The sequence below is a fragment of the Pseudophryne corroboree genome, chromosome 6 (assembly GCF_028390025.1).
Source record: "Pseudophryne corroboree isolate aPseCor3 chromosome 6, aPseCor3.hap2, whole genome shotgun sequence".
NCBI classification, from domain to species: Eukaryota; Metazoa; Chordata; class Amphibia; order Anura; family Myobatrachidae; genus Pseudophryne; species Pseudophryne corroboree.
In genome coordinates this window covers 754110442-754131908 of record NC_086449.1, presented here as the reverse complement: position 1 = coordinate 754131908, position 21467 = coordinate 754110442, and the positions used below count along the sequence as shown (strand labels likewise).

General features: G+C 47.2%; 1 long non-coding RNA gene across 1 annotated transcript in view; it reads left to right on the top strand.

Moving 5' to 3' along the window:
- Window positions 1–1946: 1946 nt before the first annotated feature.
- LOC134935668 (uncharacterized) overlaps window positions 1947–21467 on the top strand; it is a 169731-nt gene continuing 150210 nt past the window's right edge. Inside the window, exon 1 of the long non-coding RNA XR_010180328.1 lies at window positions 1947–2154. This is a non-coding gene — a long non-coding RNA (uncharacterized LOC134935668). The remainder of the gene's footprint in view (window positions 2155–21467) is intronic.

Sequence of the window (21467 nt, the reverse complement as noted above, 5' to 3'; positions counted from 1 at the left end):
GATAAATCCTCGATGTCATGCTGGATAAAAACGGTATATTAACTCGATCAGTCTTTGAAGAGTCTAAAACATGGTCAAAGCCACTAAATGTCACTGTAAGTAATGGTTATACCTTCTGTGTAAAGTATTATAGGAATATTCCTGCCTGCACACAGAGTTTTCTTCTGCTTAGCTATGGAAACCCGCAGTATCAGTCAATAGATATACATGTAAAAAGAGAATAGAAGGAAGAAACAAATTAGACACCTTAAGTTTTCTGCTGAGGACGCACAACATTTTCATTTGCTCATTTGTAGTTTTAATGCAAATTTTGACAATGTTATAATTTTATTTGCTAATAGCAATCATTTCTGACCAATTAAGATTATGGAAGGTACAGCATCTAGTAAACTCTCTCATTAAAGAAATATGCCTGTTTTTTGGCTCTTCGGGAGATTTTTAATTTGAGTGTTGTTGAGGTTTTAGTGGCTTCAGTGACTTCTAAATGGATAAATTAAGAGGATACCCAATAATATATTTAGGGGTCTATTTATTAAGCCTTGGACAGAGATAGAGTAGATGGAGATAAAGTACCAGCCAATCAGCTCCTAACTGCCATGTCACAGGCTGTGTCTGAAAAATAGCAGTTAGGAGCCGATTGGCTGGTACTTTATATCTGTCCACTCTATCTCCATCCAAGACTTCGTAAATAGACCCCTTAAGCACAGTTGTTATCAGGTGGAGGATGAATGAAACAGGGTAAAGAGATGAGAAGTGGCCAGTTGGAGAAGTTGCCCATCAGCCTCTACCTATGATTTTATAAAATGTAAATGAGAAATGCTACCTCAAAGCTGACTGGCAGCTATGGGCAACATCGCCCCTTTTTACACTACTTTATATATCTTCCCCTAAAAGCTGGACACGGCCACTAGCAGAACTACATATGTCAGAAGGTGAGAGGGTCCTGGGGATGTTGGTCACCTTTCAAGGCTTGGGTGGACCTGCTTCGTTGGGTCCTACTCCAAATATTGCTTTGGGGCCCAGTGATGTAATGTTCTTTTTCCCAGACAGGACATTCTCCAGGTGAAATTGGCTAATGTCTTAGCAGGGGTGGAGGGAAGTGGGGTTTCTGTCCAGCGTTAAGGATTCAAACCGTCAGCGTTTCAATAGCTGTCGGGATTTTGGTGTCAGGATTTCGACCGTCGAGTTTACACCAGTCGGGAATCTAGCCGTATACAGAGAGAATAAGATTTTCCTAGTATTTAGGAGGCATTACATTATGCCTCCTATTGTAGAGGGGCCCTGAGATAAGGGGGAGCAGTTACTGATTACTCGGACCTGTTGAAAGAGGTGACGAGGGGCCAGGCCAGCTGCTGAAGGGGACAAATGTCTACCTCTGCATTAGGCGGTGCCACTTATGGTGGCGTGCAGAGTGTTTTCCTCTTAGATTAGCCACACTCCATAGTATCACCTGGGTTTTGCAGATGTCTCGTCGGCGTCCTGCTATTGTATTACTGCAGTGTGGCATTTTGTGATAAATGTATGTTATCATCTCTGTGCTCCTTGTTACGCTGTAATAACCATCCATTATACAGCAAGTTATACATAATACTATACTGTACTGTAGTTTAAGAATCACAGAAACGTCTGTGCAAGTCCAATCAAGCCGAAATAGGTATATTGTAGTTCAGTTGCCACAACTGCATATTTTTTTCTTACCTTTTTTCTTATTTTCACTTCTCTTTTCGCTGATGGCATTACCCCTCAGTGATTCTAGAAAAAATACTAACATTTTTGGGGCAAATCATAATTATAAAGCTGAGTGAATCTTTTGACCATAAATTATGAAAATGTACTACAGGTGCATGAAGAATTCACCCTGAAAGATGTTCATAAAATACCTCGGTGATGTCCCTGATTGTCACTGGTTTCTAGTGCGTTGATAGGCTACATTCTCATGGACATTGGCTCCACCCACAATATGGCTGCCTCCAGTGTACAGGCAACGGTATACTTTGAAAGAAAAACTGCTACTCTTTAACATACCGTTTCTTTTTTCATTCCTGTTAAGGAATGTGAACGATTTTAATGATCCATCTCAACTGTGCAGCTATACAAAAAATCCAGCATTCTTGAATGACATGCCTGGAACGCCCAAGAGATCCGTTTCTTAAGGTAAATGTATTTTATGCTTAATTTCCCATTGGTATTGACATATTAGAGATTTTAGCTTACCCGGTCGTGCAAGGGTTACCTACCATTCATTCATCAGAACAGCTGCGATGTTGTGGTTGCCGTGGAAACAGTATTGGCAGCAGGAGTTCAGGGCAAGACTGCAGACTTCACAAAGCAGATGATACAATGAGAATGTCTATTGTAACGTCAACTTTTGGTTAGAGCTCGTTATCAACATGCATAGACATCTGTGACTACAGCCAATTCCGTGCGATAATATGCATTACCCTGACTATAATGAGATATTTCAAAAAAAAACACAGGAACATCCATTATTTTTAGTTATGCTAAACATTTTCAGTACTGTGAAATGCAATATGTATTGTGCATAGGGTGAAAGGGCGCTATTTGTCCAACATTGTGAAAAGACCAATGAGGTGCTGTAATACATACAGTAGACACCAGCTTTTTGGTGATATGGTTGAAGATAGAAGGAGAAATGGCCGCCTCAATAGCTGGTCAGTGAAGTGTTGCAGTGTATCCTCTGACTTAAACCAGCCCTGAAGCTTGCCATCCTTTGGGCACAATGTCTAGTCTGTCAGTCAGCTGACTCGACAAATTTACTGCAGCTTTAATTTATCTAGTGCATCCAGTCCCATTGAAAATCGTAACCGACCTGTGATAATGTGGAATGTTAAAGGATGTAATGCAATCAGACCAGGGCCGTCACTCTTGTATCAGGCGGAATTATTTTAGAGGTGACAAAGACAAGGATAGCTGTCTCACAACCTAAGCCATTGACTGCGGCTTCTCTCCAGCCACCTGTTGCTCAGCCGGTCACAGCTCCTGCAACAGGGATTGTAGTGAAAGCTAGGATTGTCTATGGACCAAACCCTGACATCTCTATGTCAGTCTCAATTATTGTCACTGACTAGAACCACCATTACAGGATGCCTGGCTTCTTTAGCAGAAGGCTGGCAAGTTAAGTGCTTGGCAATTGTTAGGAATAGTCCATATGTTCAGAACCTTCCTAAAAAAAAACACATGGCCTATTGGGCAGCATGCAGTGTCGACAGAATGTGGATTGGGGTATGATGAGTATGTCTGTGGATAGGAATGGCCTATATTTTTTGCAGTGTAAATGGTGGAGGTGAAACATCTAGCGTTAATAGAAAGTCTGATTGATTTATCTGTATGACAAGGGTTTCATTGAATGTCAAGGCGAGTTTTTAACCCACTACATGAATTTCTAAAATTTCTCTTTCAGAGACGTCTGCCACTTTAAGACATCTCTGTATCCAGATCGACAGGGCCAAAAGGTCACATGACAATATTTGAGGCAAAAATGGATGACATACATTTTTTTTTATTTTTTTATTTTTTTGGGTGCCATTTTGTATGTTTCATCATATGAGACTACAATCAGTGTAAATGTGGACCCACACGGGCTCGCTCCACTACTGATGTCACCACAAGTTACTATTCCCACCTATAGGGGGTCTTTCCGACCCGATCGCACGCTGCAGTTGTTCGCAGCACAGCGATCTGGTCGGAACTGTGCATGCGCCGGCACCGCAGTGCGCCTGCGCATGCCAGACGGCCGAAGGCTGTTGTTACCTAGCGATCGCCTCAGTCTGATTGACAGGCAGAGGTGTTCGCTGGGTGGGAGGGGGTGGCACAGTGGCGTTTAGCCGCCGTTTTGGGGGCGTGGTCAGGCCAACGCAGGTGCGGCCGGACCCGGCTGGGGTTGGGCCGCAGCGGCTGCGTGACGTCACACGCAGCCGCTGTGACCCAGGGCAGCGATGAGTAACTCCCGGACAGCCGCAGAAGCTGCGCTGGCTGGGAGTTACTCTTCAAGTACAAATCGCCGCTTTGCAATGCTTTTGTACATGTGCGGGGTGGAAGGGGCGGGCTGAGATGTGGGTGGACTGTGTTGGGCGTCCCCCCGCATGTCTGCGAAGATGATCGTAGCTGTGCTAAATTTAGCACAGCTACGATCAACTTGGAATGACCCCCATAGTCCATGTGGATGGTAAATCAAGCAAAAGTTAAAACACTTGTAAAAAAAATCCCCAAAAACCTATGTTGACAATATGTGTCGGCCACTATCATGTTAACCATTTGAACCTTTCAACCATTTGTACCTGTCGACCTTAAGCACTGTCTACCTCAGTGATGGCTAACCTTGACAATCCAGCTGTTGTTGAACTACACATCCCGGCATGCCCTGTATCAGTTTTAGCATGACCAAATAGCAAAAATGTAGCAAGGCATGCTGGGATGTGTAGTTCAACAACAGCTGGAGTGTCAAGGTTAGCCATCACTGGTCTACCTTTTGACTGTTGACCTTTTGACCCTTTTGACCTAATGCATGTTGACCATATGGTGTTGACCTATTGACTGAAAAATATCATCATTATTCCATTATACAGAGCTGTACACATATTTTACCCTATGGCAGTGATTCTCAAACTCGGTTCTCCGGACCCCACACAGGTCACATTTTCCAGGTCACCCAGCAGGTGAACAGGTGTATTTATTACTCACTGACCCACTTTAAAAGATCCACAGGTGGTACTCATTATTTCACTAGCGATTCTGTGAGGAGGCCTGGAAAACATGCACTGTGTGGGGTCCTGAGGACCGAGTTTGAGAACCTGTGCCCTATGACATGTGAAAAAAGTACACCTCCTAACAGTGCTGGTCTGCAAAGAATGCATTTACAATAACACTCCACACTCCACACTCCATCCTTTAATTTTTTACTCCATCCCATGCCTCATATTGTAAATAGCAGCTTTCTTTACCTCTCTTTCTATATATATTCACCAAAGAACAAAGCGGCACTCGGAGACTGGTGCAAAACTGTTCACGCGTGTATTAAATCCACAGCATCACTTATCAACGTTTCGGGGATGTACTCCCCTTTATCAGGATACAAACAAGTGCATAAAGTGACAAATAAATACCCCCACTCACCCAACAGGAATCCTCACCGTGGATCTCCGCAGCCATGCTGCCCCCAACTCCAGTGTACACACTTCCGGGTTGCACACTTCCACTGGAAGTGACATCATGGGTCCGGCCACGTGACCACGAGGATCTTGCAACAGAACACAGCAACATGTAGTCATGGCAACTGAGACACAGTGTATAGTGCATAATGGGGCTAATTCAAGTTGGATGGCAGTATGCGATCCAAACAGAATTTTTCCTGAAAAGATGCGGGCGCATACGCAGCGCCCGTCCTACGCATATGCCCGCATTTTCTGCGGGGGGGGTCCACAGAAAATGCGATCGCCTCTGCCACTCAATCAGGCAGAGGCAGAGGCGGACGCGGGGCGAGGGGGGACGGGCAACGCTCCGTTTCCATGGAGGAGACTGAGCGTTGCAGGCGGTGCGAACTGGGTCGTGGTCATGGCGGCTGCGTGATGTCAAACGCAGCTGCCGGACAGGTAAGATGGCGCCGGGACTCCTGTGGCCGCAGCTAAGCTGTGCTGGCAGGAGTCATCCTTAGTTTCTGCTGACAAGCAGAAATTGCAAACTGATCACAATTTCTGCTTGTTGAAGTGGGGGAGGCTTTGGTTATGCTGGGCAGCCTTGTCCAGCGATGGGCGCCCCCCAGCATGCGACCAAAAGGATAGCAGATTCTGCTGATTAGAAGAATTTGCTACCCTTACTGAATTAGCCCCAAAATTCATATGTGTTCTATTGCAGGATCCCCATGGTCACGTGGCCGGACCCGTGATGTCACTTCCAGTGGAAGTGTGCAACCTTGAAGTGTGTACACCGGAGTTAGGGGCGGCGTGGCAGTGGAGATCCATGGTGGGGATTCCTGTTGGGTGAATGGGGGTATTTATTTGTCACTTTATGCACTTGTTTGCATCCTGATGAAGGGGAGTACATCCCCGAAACGTTGATATGTGATGCTGTGCATTTAATACACATTTGAACAGTTTTGCACCAGTCTCCGAGTGCTGCCTCGTTCTTTGGTGGATATAGTGGGGTTATTACAATACCCGAGAGGAGGGCACCGGAGAAAGTTAGACCATGGAGGCCGCCTGAGTGCCTTTGGTTTTGTGAGAGTACATATACTGTATATATATATATACATATATATATATAAAATCAGTGCCGTAACTAGACATTTTAGCGCTGTGTGGCAGAAATGGCATTGGCACACCCCCATTTAAAATAGGGGCAGTGCGCTCCGTAAGCGTCCATGGCTTTATGGGGAAGAGGTGTGGCCACAAAATAATACCAATTCATATCACGGTGCAGAGTAGTCTCCATTACTCAAATTACACCGCACAGTAGCACCACTACACCAGGTAGAGCCCCTTTTACACATTACGGCAGACAGAATCTACCTTTTTACACATTACGGCAGACAGCATCCCCTTTTTACACATTACGGCAGATAGCGTCCCCCTTTTTACACATTACAGCAGAGTCCACCTTTTACACATTACGGCAGACAGTCCCCCTTTTTACACATTACGGCAGAGTTCCCCTTTTTACACATTACGGCAGACAGTCCCCCTTTTTACACATTACGGCAGACAAAGTCCCCTTTTAACACATTATTGCAGAGTCCTCCTTTCTACACATTACGACAGACAGCGTCCCCCTTTTTACACATTACGGCAGACAGAGTCCCCTTTTTATATCATTACGGCAGACAGCGTCCACCTTTTACACATTATGGCAGAGTCCCCCTTTCTACACATTACGGCAGACAGAGTCCCCTTTTTTACACATTACGCAGACAGCGTCCATATTTTACACATTACGGCAGACATGGATGTATTTTTTCTCTTTATAAAATGTAATTTCGTAATTTACTAACCAGAAGGAGGAAAATGAGGATCTCCTCCTCCTTCAACTATCAGCCCATCGCTCGCTGTGCAGCAGTAGGGCAGGGCGCAGGGCAGTGTTGGAGAGTCTCTGTGTAAGCTGGGAGAAACGTCTGACTTCATCACGTCTCTCCTGTATTGCATGGGGGCTGAGCCGGCGTTCAGGTCGGGACCAATTAGCAGATTAGCAGAGGCAGACACTGGTGACAGCGCTGCTGCCAGGCCAGCTCCCGGGTCCTTTATAGCAGCAGCATCGTCAGCAGTGGGTGATGGGAGACAGGCAGCGCCGTCAGTGGGACTCAGGCAGTGAGTGTATGCACAACACGGGAGTCTGGAGATAGCGGCCATGCAGGTGTGCTGCCAGATGTGCGCCCTCAGTGCATTTGCGCTGTGGGCAAGGCACCATTGGCACACACCTAGTTACGGCCCTGTTACATATATATATGCGTAACTACCACACTGCCTCAGGGACCGCCTTGCCTCTTTGCACCCATTTTTGGAACAAATTGTGCCCTTTAGACACAGAAATCTGATCACACTACGCACCTCAATGTTTGACCATGTTACTGCCAGCCCCGTCATCTTACAACGGATGTTAAGACAGTATGACTGATGGGTTGGGTACGAAATCCCGACTTCACAATTCCGAATGTCAGGATGCCAACAGATCCCGGTAAGTATTTTAACCCTACCCTTATCCCGAACCAACCCGCAGCCTAACCCTAACCATCTCCTTCCACAGCCTAACCCTAACCCGGGGTTATGACCTGGGAGTCAATGGGGGGTCATTCCGAGTTGTTCGCTCGCAAGCTGCTTTTAGCAGCTTTGCACACGCTAAGCCGCCGCCTACTGGGAGTGAATCTTAGCTTCTTAAAATTGCGAACGAAAGATTCGCAATATTGCGATAAGACATCTCTGTGCAGTTTCTGAGTAACTCGAGACTTACTCGGCATCTGCGATCAGTTCAGTGCTTGTCGTTCCTGGTTTGACGTCACAAACACACCCAGCGTTCGCCCAGACACTCCTCCGTTTCTCCAGCCACTCCCGCGTTTTTCCCAGAAACGGTAGCGTTTTTTCACACACTCCCATAAAACAGCCAGTTTCCGCCCAGAATCACCCACTTCCTGTCAATCACATTACGATCACCAGAACGAAGAAAAAACCCGTGAGTAAAATTCCTAAATGCATAGCAAATTTACTTGGCGCAGTCGCAATGCGGACATTGCGCATGCGCACTAAGCGGAAAATCGCTGCGATGCGAAGAAATTTACTGAGCGAACAACTCGGAATGACCCCCAATCTGCGTATGCGCAGAGATTCGGCCGACAAGGGGCATGCTGGGAGGCATCCGATGTTGAAAGAAGCCCATAGACTTCTATAGGGTAAGGCCAGCTTTTGCTGGCGTTACACTCCGCATTGGAAACCCGGCGGCCAGTGGTTAGTGCATATGGGAAATGCAGTAAAAAATTAAGTGCATTCCGCCCTAATAATTTAATAATCTCAAGAGCTGAGAGTATCACCGAGTGCAAGTTTTGGGCCTGATTCAGGTTGCATAGCTAATTGCGATCCAACTGCAAAAAATTACAATAAGGATGCGGGCGCATGTGCAACGCCCAGGCCCGGCGACAGGGGGGTACAAAGGGTACACAAGTCCCAGGCCCCGAGGCTCAGAGGGGCCCAAAACAGGTGAATCGTGCCTTATTTGATTCAGATGCCTACTGTGTTGGCCATAGGTCCAGCGCCGCGCAAGTGGCCACAAAATAACAAACAGTGAAGCCTCCCCTGCAACACGGGGACCCCGATACCTTGGTGACCTCTCCTACCCTGGCACCGTCACCTGGTGCGTGCTGCCATAGTAATGAATGACGCTGCAATGGCGGCGTTAATATGTGCAATACTGCGAGTACGTCGGCTCTTCTGTACTATAGTCCTCCCTGCTGCCGTGGCCACTGGCCACCTTTTAGCAGATGAAGGGAAGCTTGCAGTGGAAGCTTGCTGCAAGCCCAAGAAGCATGCTGTAGCAGCATACCCTCCAACTGTACCTTTTTAATAGGTACAGTACCTTTTTTTCATGGTCTGTACCGATTTTTGCCTCTCCAAACTTCCATTGAAAGTATAGGAAAAGGGGTGTGGCCACGCCCCCTTTACACGCGACCACGCCCCCTTTTCGGATTTGTACCGATTTTTCTGTGTAAAATGTTGGAGGGTATGTAGCAGCCAGCCAGCAGCACCACTAACTGCACACACCGGCCACACCCCTGAAACAGCAGCAGCAGCAGCACTTCAAACAGAAGAGCTGGATGATTGTGGTAAGTGTATATTTATTATACTTCTATCCTAATGAACTGTGTGTGTGTGTGTGTGTGTGTGTGTGTGTGTGTGTGTGTGTGTGTGTGTTTATTTTGATTATTATTATTTATATATTTATTTATTTTTTTACATCTTTTTTGGGTTCAAGTTGAGAACATGGGGGCCCCCAGAGACTTCAGTATACTGGGCCCCAAGATTTCTGTTTCCAGACCTGGCAACGCCCGTCCTACGCATGCACCCACATTTTCTGTCAATCGGGCAGAGGCGTTTTGCGGGGTGGGCGGGTCGGCAACGCTCCATTTCCTAGGCAGAGACGGAGCGCTGCAGGGGTGTGGCAACTAAACGGGGGATGAGGCGGCGCGAACAGGGGCGTGGTGAGGGCATGATCGGGGCGAATGCATGACGTCACATGGAGCCGCTGCGATCAGAAAGATGGTGGCTGGCCCCTGCAGGCACAGCCAGGCTTCGCCGGCAGGAGACATCCCTGATTTCTGCGATCAAGCAGAAATTGCTATGCGATAGCAATTTCTGCTTGATCAAGGGAGGGAGCGGCGGTCAGCATGCTGGGTGGCCTTGCCCTGCGATGGGTGGCCCCCAGCATGCGATCACAAGGATGGCAATTTCTGCTACATAGCAGAATTTACAATCCAACCTGAATCAGGCCCATTGTTAGCATTAATATTATTATTAGTGCATTTGTACAGACATACTCCCAAATCAGTGGTACATGCATTAGTACTTGCAGCTAATAAGAATCTTTTGAATCTTTAAAGCAAATAGTTCCTTCGATTCCAGCGAGAAACTTTTGCATTCCTTATGTCATTGTATTGCGGTTTTCTGAGTATGTTTTGTTAAGCAAGAGTGAATTCTTTTTCGGATTAATTTAACCCCGCTTCATTCCAAGCACGGCCCCGCAGCCTGTGAATTTCTTTGTGGCTTGTGAGGCCTCTTGGCATTGAACGTGTTGTGGCCTCCAGGCAGAAAAGGATTTTTTTTCCTTCTCTCTCTGTAGTGAGATGTAATAAAGAGAATTGACTAAAGCAAGAGCACGAAGTCTGTGGGTTGGTGACCAAGGGCACACAGCGTCCGTCCCCGCTGCAGAGTGGCTACTTCCTTCTCTCCTTTTTTTTTTTCCTTTCTCTACATTTCATCGAAAAATTAGAATCAGGGATTTGAAGAGCCCAGTTACCACTGGGAGAGCTAAAATATTTATATTCCGTTCTCAAACAATGCATGGTTAGTTAAGCTGTTTGCCTTAGTGATGTCTGCCGCAGAAAAGCTCATTAATTGTATTCCAATGGGATTAATTATTGAAAGAACAAGGTAGGGGCTGCTTTCAGTGTGCGTGCTTTCATTCCCCACGTTCCGCCCTTTCCCTTGATTTCTCTCACTATGCCGAGTTGGCTTTGGTTTCTCTCTCCGCTATCGCGTCTGGGCGTGCTCCGTGCAGGAGACAGTTTGACTGATATAAGAGCCATGAATTAACTCTTGTGCACCTGCTTACACCTGCAATGCAGATAGTGTATCAGCACTGGCAGTATGGTACGTAGATACCCCACTGTGGGATAACATCCATTAGTTACACTGCTAAACTACAGATTCACTTCTTGTTTTGTTTATTGCTCTTACATATGTACAGTATATGGAAGTATCCAATGGTTCATATAGTTTAATTGTCGCTGATTATTGACCGCTTGTGTTCTGCTTTCAATCCTGACCCCTGTAATCATCCGATTTACCTTTTTGCTACTTATTCTACACGCACTGTCAGCAAAAGAAACAGAAATTATATATCTCCTATATAATAGCCTGGATCTGTGACTCTGTGCCTGTGTGTATAACGCTGGGCGTGGCTAGAAGCTCTCATTGAGTTAGCGGCAGGTCTGTCACACCCAGCAAACAGCTGATTGTGCGAGAAACGCCCTCCCACACAGGTTGCGACTTACATCCAATGGGAGGCTCTGCCCTTTGGTTGCTGTGTGTTCCCAGAGCAGGATTAACAATGGGGCTGATGGAGCTGCAGCTCCAGGTCCACACCCCCAAATAGGCCCACTGCATCTGCTGCAACATACTCTCCAACAATTCATACCTAAAAATTGGTACAGATTCGAAAAGGGGGCGTGGCCACGGGTAAAGGGGTGTGGCCACGCCCCTTTTCCTATACTTTCAATGGAAGTTTGGAGAGCCAAAAAACAGTACAGACCATAAAAAAAGGTACTGTACCTGCAAAAAAGGTACAGTTGGAGGGTATGCCATTGTATCTGCAGCAAGTCTCTGCGCTGTAGATAGGGGGGGGGGGAAATCCTTTTACTGCAGCATCCTATATCCTGTTGCCAGGCCGTCTGCCCCCTCTGGCATCAACAATCCCCACTCCCTAGCCGCAGCGCAGGTGGAACAAAAGCTGCTGCAGCCACTGGCATAGATGCGTATGAAAGCGGTGCAGCGGAAGGCTTTCATAGCCCTCCCTGCACCGCATACTCTCTAAGCACTGGAGCTTCCTGTTTGCATGACGCACAGAAGTGCCTCCCCGCCACAGCCGCGCCCAGATCCCCAGAGGCCCTGACTCCGCAAGACAGAACCTGGCCTGCCGGCCTGAGAGCCGCGAGATGGCTAATGTAACGGATAGAGTGGGTGATATCACGGAGGGTAATGTCTGGACGATGAATCAATGTAAAAGGTGACAGTGCAGTGAGTGTGCAGTGTCACTGGCACTGCACAGCACTCTCACCTTTTACATTGATTCAGTCAGTCAGTCAGTCAGTCAGTCAGTTCTGGCAACCAGTCACTATTGTTAGTGCCGGTGTCCCAACGCGCCGCATTACAGGGAAGCAGACGCACTAAATAAACTACAGCTCCCAGCAGCCCTTAGCACCGAAGCATTCTGGCGCTAAGGGCTGCTGGGAGCTGTAGTTTATTGAGTGCATCTTCTTCCCTGTAATGCGGTGCGTTGGGACACCGGCACTAACAATAGTGACAGGCTGCTTGGCTGCTGTGCCAAGCAGCGGAGGAGGGACACCATCGCGCGTCGAAGGCGCCCCCCCCCCCCGATTTTAGGGGCGTAGCCTAACAAAAAGGGGCGTGGCCTTGCGGCAAGTGCCACAATCACAAGCCACACCCCGTTTTCATCATTATGGGGGCATGAACAGCGCTCAGAGAGCTGCTGGTCATGCTCCCTGTCCCTCTCTGCAGTGAATAGATGCTGTGCGCATGCGCGTAGCTTCTATTCACCGCTGCTCTCCTCAGAGCAGCGAGTGACAGGGAGGGATCTCCCAACTGCCCCCCAACCCACGGAACACTGCGACCCGCGGGTGGGACAACAGGACAGACCGTGAAAAATGGGACTGTCCCGCCAAAATCGGGACAGTTGGGAGGTATGGCTGATTTAAGGGGCCAATCAGCAGTTCGGCAATGAGAAAATACATTATTGCGGAGTCTCTGCTATTGACCCCATGCTGTGTCTCACAAATACATGCATGAGGCATCTATCTCCTACAGGCGCCTCCTGCTGCATTCACATTATGTACCGTATTGCACAGCTGCTTCCACGTGACAGTACAATACCTTACAAATTAGAATCAGGCCCTTTGTGTGGTCATGTTAACTCCTCATTTCCTGCTCCACAATGAAGCCGTGAGATTTTAAAGCATAATAAGTATTTAAAATTATCTAAAACTTGTCCCAAACCATCTTTCTTTGCACAAATCAACAATATTCCTAAACCAAAAATGCTTCTTTTCAATCCAACATCCATGACGGACTTCCTCCGGCTGCTGCAGCCCTCCGGGAGTGAGGTGCGGTCTGTGACTGCCAGTGCCAACACACTCCCAAAATCGCGCCCCAGAATACCGTACGAATGGCATTCCGGGGCGCATGTGCCGGAACTAACAGTACTCTCCCCAGCACAATTATACTGATTTATGCACATGCAGAGATCAGCTTCAGCAGGGAAGAGTGATGATCAGTTTCCCCTGCCCCACGCTCCGCTGCTCTCTGCCATAAGGTGAGGAGGTGGCGTTACGATGGGTGGGTGGAGTAATAGAATGGCATGTACTGTATAGTGGGGGGTCATTCCGAATTGATCGCTCGCTGCCGATTTTTGCAGCGCAGTGATCAGGTAAAAAAAATTGCAAAACTGCGCATGCGTATGCACCGCAATGCACAGGTGCGTCGTACGGGTATAAAGAGGATCGATGCTGGGTGATGGATTTAACAAAGATTTCATTTGCACAGCCGAACGCAAGGTGATTGACAAAAAGAGTGCGTTTATGGGTGTCAACTGACCGTTTTCTGGGAGTGTTTGGAAAAACGCAGGCGTGTCCAGGCATTTGCAGGGTGGGTATCTGACGTCAATCCCGGCACCAAAAAGACTGAAGTGATCACAAGGGCTGAGCAAGTCCAGAGCTACTCAGAAACTGTACAAAATGTTTTTGCTGTGTTTGGCTGCAAAAGCGTTCGCACAATTGCAAAGCGAAAATACACTCCTCCGTGGGCGGCAACTATGCGTTTGCACGGCTGCTAAAAGTAGCTAGCGAGCGATCAACTTGGAATGAGCCCCAGTGACACATGGGGGGGGGGGGCACTGAACATCGGGGGGTGAGGGTGGGGGCTCTGCCACTGGGATCTATTAACACTAGAGGGGGTTGATAATGCTGGGGGACTATTTCTGTTGGATGGTGGGAAGCAATTTTACAACCGGGGCCTGGGGGGATGGGGGGGAGGAAACACACCCCCTACTTATATTTTAAAACACAATATTTAAATATATTATTAAATACCTTTAAAACTTTCTGAAATTAAAAAACAATCATCAGTTAAGTGTTTAAATAGTGTTTAGAAGCCCTAGAACTGTTGATGTTCTTCTCCTCCTAACTGTACACTGTTCCTTTTCAGAACGCATGTTCTATGCTGATAAATATTTGGCCTGCCTTGCATTAAACAATGCTGCAGTGGAAAACAAAACACATCTTGCTTGAGCTGCAGGCAGTAGGGAACCTCTCTCCTCGCAGCGGGGTGTCTGTCCAGTCCCGCTGAACCGCCAGCTGTGTTTATCTCCGTGTGAAGACAAAATTACACAGACAAATGTGATTCTTCCGATACAATGATACGTTATTAGGAATAGTTTGGGGGCTACGAACAAGGCAGTGTTTGGGAGTCTTTACAGTTATTGATGGAGTTCAATTGAATATAAGACGAGTCCACATACACAGATGTGTCCACGTACAGCTATGTTTAAATTGTGCCAAATAAATAGCCATGTTTGTCCAATCAAATTCTGGTATTATCTTCTAGAAGGTGCTAGATAAATGATTAGTAGAATAATGATTTGTTGCTACAGGCAACACCTCCACATTTGAAATCCACACTTTAGTAAATATACTTTACCCCTTAGCCCCCAGTACACTGCAGGTCTGTTGGTATGCAGCTGCGGTGTGAAGACGCAAAAATTAACAGCGACGCTGCGCCTAAGTCGCACCAAGTGTCTTGCACCATACTTTCTTACGTTGACAATGGGGGTCATTCCGACCCGATCGCTCGCTGCAGTTTCTCACAGCGCAGCGATTGGGTCGGAACTGCGCATGCGCCGGAGCCGCAATGCACCAGTACATGCCAGCCGTCATTACCTAGCGATCGCCTCTGAGGCAGAGGCTGTCGCTGGGCGGGAGGGGGCTGGACGGAGGCGTTAAGCCGCCGTTGAGGGGGCGCGGTCCGGCCAACACGGGCGTGGCCGGACCGTAGGGGGCGGGCCACGAGTAGCTCCCGGACAGCACACTAAAGCTGCGCTGGTTGGGAGCTACTCTTGAAGTGCAAAGGCATCACCGCTGTGCTATGCCTTTGCACTTCTGCGGGGGGGGGGGGCACTGACATGCAGGGCGGACTAGCCCTGTGCTGGGCGTCCCCCCACGTCAGTGTGAATGATTTTAACTGTGCTAAATTTAGCACAGCTACGATCAACTCGGAATGACCCCCAATATCCTCTCTGGAAGATGCCCGGAGAGAAGAAGCAGGTGGGTATCAACAGGGGCGTGGCCAGGCTCATGTCATGAGGCCCCGTGACTCAAGGGAATTGTTACGATTGAGCCAAATTTGCATAGGGGCGGGGCTAAATTATGCAATTAGCATAGAATCACGTCATTAGGCCCCAGCACCCTACGCAGGGTCAGTAGATTTACTGTGTTTATCTCCCCATTTTGCCAACTTCACTAGGAAGTGGGTGGAATGTGGGAGGGGTGCCCACCTTCTAGGGGTGCAAAGGACTATCTGAAAAATCAGGTGTCTCCCGCAGGAACCGGGAAAGTAAGCCAGTATAGCGCAAACACTCCATGAATGATAAGTCATCTGTAGCTGTATTAGACTTTCTGCTGAAAATTATTCTGTAACTGTTGGACTTGTCAAATTTTGTTATTTATAAGTTACCTGATTAAATTTTGAAATGTGTCACAAATTGGGTTTTGTAAGATTAGCTGTAAGCATACTTGCCTCCTCTCCCGGATTCTGCGGGAGGCATCCAGTTTCTTGGGTAGTCCTACGCAGCCCAGGAAGATCAGGCACCACTCCCACATTCTACCCACTACCTAGTGAAGTGGGCAGAATGTGAAGATAAATACATAAAAACCGCGGACTCACCGGATGGGTCGGAGCCTAATGATGCGATTATATGATAATCATGTTATTTTAGCCCCGCCCTATGCAAATCCGAACCAATCGCAGCATTTTCCACGTGTGGGGGGGGGAGGACCTAATGACGTTATTTGTATGGCTCCGCCCCCATCACCGCCCACCTGCTTCTCATCTCCAGGCATCTCCCAGAGAAGAGATTTATAATGTAGGTAAGTATGGCTGTAATGCTATAGAACACTCAGGGGTCTACTTACTAAGCCTTGGAGAGAGATAAAGTGGATGGAGATAATGTACCAGCCTATCAGCTCCTAACCGTCATTTTTCAAACACGGGGGAGACGTACTAAGCAGTGATAATAGTGGAGAAGTGAGCCAGTGGAGAAGTTGCCCATGGCAACCAATCAGCAGTGATGTAACATTTATAACTTGCATACTATAAAAGTATACAGGGCAGCTGATTGGTTGCCATGGTCAACTTCTCCACTGGCTCACTTCTCCAGTTTTATTACTGCTTAGTACATGTCCCCCACAGGGGTTTATTTACTAAGCCCTTGATGGAGAAAAAGTGGACGGAAATAAAGTACCAGCCAGTCAGGTCCTAATTGTCATATGGCAGTAAAGAGCTGATTGGCTGGTACTTCATCTCTGTTGACTTTATCTCTCTCCAAGGCCCCTTCATAGACCCCTCAATCTTGGAGTTTCGAAGAGGAAACAATAGGAATGTATTATGTATTTTACAGGAAAACTGCTATGTTCTCAAAACACCCAGGCTAGGTGCAGTGCCGTTTCTAGCGGCAGGCGAGCCGTGCAACTGCACGGGGCGCCTGCCGCGGCACTTTGTGTGTCCTTATCTCTTCTCCTCCCTGTTCCCGAGCGCTCCTGCTCGGGGGGCGGAGTTTCGCGAAATGATGCGTTTGCGTCGTGACGTCACGACGCAAACGCATCATTCCGCGAAACCCCGCCCCCCAAGCAGGAGCGCTCGGGAAGAGGGAGGAGAGGAGATAAGCCTGGAAGGAGGAGGCGGCCGGCGTGAGGGACGTGAGGCGGCCAGACCCGAAGAGCAGTAAGTAGTATCTCTATCTCTCTCTCTCTCCCCCTCCCTCCCTTCCACCCCCCCCCACTTGACACCTGCCTGCCGCACTTTGTAAAATGGGGACACCTGCCTGCCATACTGTGTAAAATGGGGACACCTGCCTGCCGTGCTGTGTAAAATGGGGACACGTGCCTGCCGCGCTTTGTAAAATGGGGACACCTGCCTGCCGCACTTTGTAAAATGGGGACACCTGCCTGCCGTGCTGTGTAAAATGGGGACACCTGCCTGCCGCACTTTGTAAAATGGGGACACCTGCCTGCCGCACTTTGTAAAATGGGGACACCTGCCTGCCGTGCTGTGTAAAATGGGGACACCTGCCTGCCGCACTTTGTAAAATGGGGACACCTGCCTGCCATACTGTGTAAAATGGGGACACCTGCCTGCCGTGCTGTGTAAAATGGGGACACCTGCCTGCCGTGCTGTGTAAAATTGGGACACCTGCCTGCCGCACTTTGTAAAATGGGGACACCTGCCTGCCATGCTGTGTAAAATGGGGACACCTGCCTGCCGCACTTTGTAAAATGGGGACACCTGCCTGCCGCGCTGTGTAAAATGGGGACACCTGCCTGCCGCGCTGTGTAAAATGAGGACTTTTTTATTTTTATTTTTTTCCCCTGTGGTGGGTGTGATATCAGACGAGGCCACGCCCACTTTAATGAGACCACACCCATTTTATTCAGGCCACACACCCATGTCGGGACGCAAACGCATCATTCCGCGAAACCCCACCCCCCAAGCAGGAGCGCTCGGGAAGAGGGAGGAGAGGAGATAAGCCTGGAAGGAGGAGGCGGCCGGCGTGAGGGACGTGAGGCGGCCAGACCCGAAGAGCAGTAAGTAGTATCTCTATCTCTCTCTCTCTCCCCCTCCCTCCCTTCCATCCCCCCCCCACTTGACACCTGCCTGCCGCACTTTGTAAAATGGGGACACCTGCCTGCCATACTGTGTAAAATGGGGACACCTGCCTGCCGTGCTGTGTAAAATGGGGGCACGTGCCTGCCGCACTTTGTAAAATGGGGACACCTGCCTGCCGCACTTTGTAAAATGGGGACACCTGCCTGCCATGCTGTGTAAAATGGGGACACCTGCCTGCCGCACTTTGTAAAATGGGGACACCTGCCTGCCGCGCTGTGTAAAATGGGGACACCTGCCTGCCGCGCTGTGTAAAATGAGGACTTTTTTATTTTTATTTTTTTTCCCTGTGGTGGGTGTGATATCAGACGAGGCCACGCCCACTTTAATGAGACCACACCCATTTTATTCAGGCCACACACTCATGTCGGGAGCGCGCACACCTCCGGCGCGCGCATGCTTTTTCTTTTTATAGGTATGCGGGGGGGGGGGACGACACATTTTTTTTTATAGCAATTGGGGGGAGGGGGGGCGCATTTTCAAATCTCGCACTGGGAGCCAAATTGGCTAGAAACGGGCCCTGGCTAGGTGACCAAGCTTGCCAGATTTTGCTGCAGTCTGTACTATGCACACGCAGTATAAAGTCATAAGTGATACTTGTAATGGAAATTTCTGTTAATTATAGCTCAGGGCACAGTGACACTTGGGGCTTAGGCATTGGTGCCAGATGCTAACAATGTCCCTTGTCTTACAATTGTCTGCTAAGTTCAAACATTTTCCACTGTGGAAGTGTAACTGGCTCACTGAAGTTGTAGCAGCTCTTGTTATTAAAAAGACCAGTTTGCATTAGATAAAATTACTGTTCTTTTTCAACATCACCAGACATCTCCCAGATGACCAAGCTAATGGTCCAAACAAGCTTCTGCTGAAAGTGTTTACGAAACGGCATCTGAAGTTGCTAATAAAAGATAATAATTATCATGCACATTGTAGTATGCAGTGTATCTGTTGTAATTAAGTAACAAGACCCGTTTTTTCATGTTGTAAAGTTTCCAAAGGTCGAACGCATGGCTGGTTTTGATATCAATACAATCTGGAATGTCATTACATATCTAATTGCCTCATATACTAATATGGCACCAAAGGAGTAGTGTGTATTGCAGTGTGTGTGTTTCACTTTGGCTGTGGATGCATTGGAGAATATAGGCTATGCTTTTTTTTAGGTCAATTTATGCAGCTTAACTTGAGTTCAGATCGTACAGATTGTAGGGATATCCCTGGTCTTCTCTTGGGTTGAGAGACCGGATCACTTTCTGCTGTGCTCCAAACTGATAGCTCTGTAGGAGATTATCACACACACACACACATACATACATATATCTTTCAGCCATGATTTGGTGGGATCATTAATGGTTATCAGTGGCCTGGTACGTTGCACCATAACATTTTAATGGCCTCCACTCTACTCCAATGGGGCAGTTTGACAAGAAACCCTCAATGGATGAAATTCAGGAGATCTGGTGGCTCCAGTGTTATCATGGGGTAATTGCAAGCTCTCTTATGGGAATCTTTAGGGTGGCTTGCCATCCTAAGAGACCTGCCACTATATCCTATTTCTTGCTACTCAAGGCAGACCCACCACTAGCTCCGTGGTTGGCTCAGCTATCTGTTTGTCAGCCAAGACTGATGGTAAAATGGAGTGAAGCAATCAAGTCCAGGGCTGTGGGTTGGTCTGGTTCCCTCTCTTTTTTTTCAAGCCTACTCTCTTATCTACCTCCAAGGCCACAGTGAGTTAGTCAGCCACATGTAGGGTATACACTTGGTGAAATGCTTGTGCCTCTCCAGAGCTACAGGCAGACAGCATAGTCTGATTCTACAGCAAGCGGCTCCACATGGAAGAAGGCTACTGTGTGAAATCACTTACTGTAACATGTCTGGGATTGACGGGTGACATGACAGCTACTCATTCAATTGTGATGTTGTGTGTGTGGGGGGTATTCATTTATTGCTGTGATGGTGGGGACTGTTCATTTATATCAGTAGCAGAAATCCAATAAATGTAAGATAGGGTGATACTCTTAACATTCTACTCTAGTGGTTCGGGTGGGGTGTTATTAATTGAATGTGGGACCGGCATCAGTGCAAATGGTTAACTGGTTCTTGTTATCTAACACCTTGAGATACATATACTGTATTTTACACAACCTACAATGTCAGAAAGGGCTACAACAGTTTGTATGACCATGGACAATTAGAATATGCTTTCTGGCAAATGTAAAAATCACTTCAAAGTCCTGTTTGCTATAACCTTTGTAATACTAACTAAATGACCATTTTTCTCTTAGCCTCATTTACAGTATGTCTTGAGAGTACAGGGTCATCAGGACTGTCTTTATTACAAGTGCATTGGATTTGATATAGACCCTGTGACAAACTGGGTAGTTCATCCCAGTCTCTTAAGAAAGAAACTAATGCTTTCTTTGAGAGTCTGTAGACTCATGTTAAAGACAAGGTTCATTTGTCACATATCCCTGCACACACAGCACAGCTACATAGGTGGATCACATGGGTGTGACTGATTAGCTAGTGAGTGCCTGTGAGGAGGTTAAAGAAGATTATGTTGTGTTGGGGACAGGGTGACTGACACTGGACTAGCTAGCTGGGTGAACATTGTATATAACCTGAAGCAGGGTCATGAGATACTGTGAATACTTTATAGATTTAATTGCTAGAGCCACACCTAATACTGTCTCTGCCATCCTGACATTTTCCTGAGCAAACTGGAGCAAGCTGCTTTAGCAAGATGTGTGTGTGGACATTTAATTATCACTGTGCTTGCCCCAACCCCCTAAAACATTCTAGCGTATGGGTCTCTCCAATCCTCAATCTCATTGCTCAATAATCCATTTCCAGATTTAGACCAATATGGTACTCCTGAGACATTGACTAAAACACTCCACTTCATCCAAACACCTACTGTAAATACAGATTGAGCATCCCATATCCAAATATTCCGAAATACGGAATTTTTTGAGTGATAGTGAGATAGTGAAACCTTTGTCTTCTAATGGCTCAATGTACACAAACTTTGTTTAATACACACAGTTATTAAAAATATTGGCTAAAATGACCTTCAGGCTGTGTGTGTATAAGGTGTATATGAAACATAAATCATTCTGTGCTTAGACTTAGGTCCCATCGCCATGATAACTCATTATGGTATGCAATTATTCCAAAATACAGAAAAATCCGATATCCAAAATACTTGGATAAGGGATACTCAACCTGTATATGTCATTCCCCAGGATGTCACCGTCCATTCACACATCATTGGGTCATTATTTCTTAACACTAGCACTGAGGAGCTGTTACCTATTTAAGAAAACCAATAATCTCTGCTTCTTTTATGAAGCTGCAATAGTAAAAAAAAACCGCTTAATGTGTTATTCTTTAAAGCTAGCATTTACCTAAGTAAATATATACAGATTTGCATTAAAAAAAAATTTATGATCCATTTTCTTTTATTCACGCTGAATTTGACTCTTGAGATCCATTTCAGTAAAAGCATAAAAGGCGGAGAAAAGTATT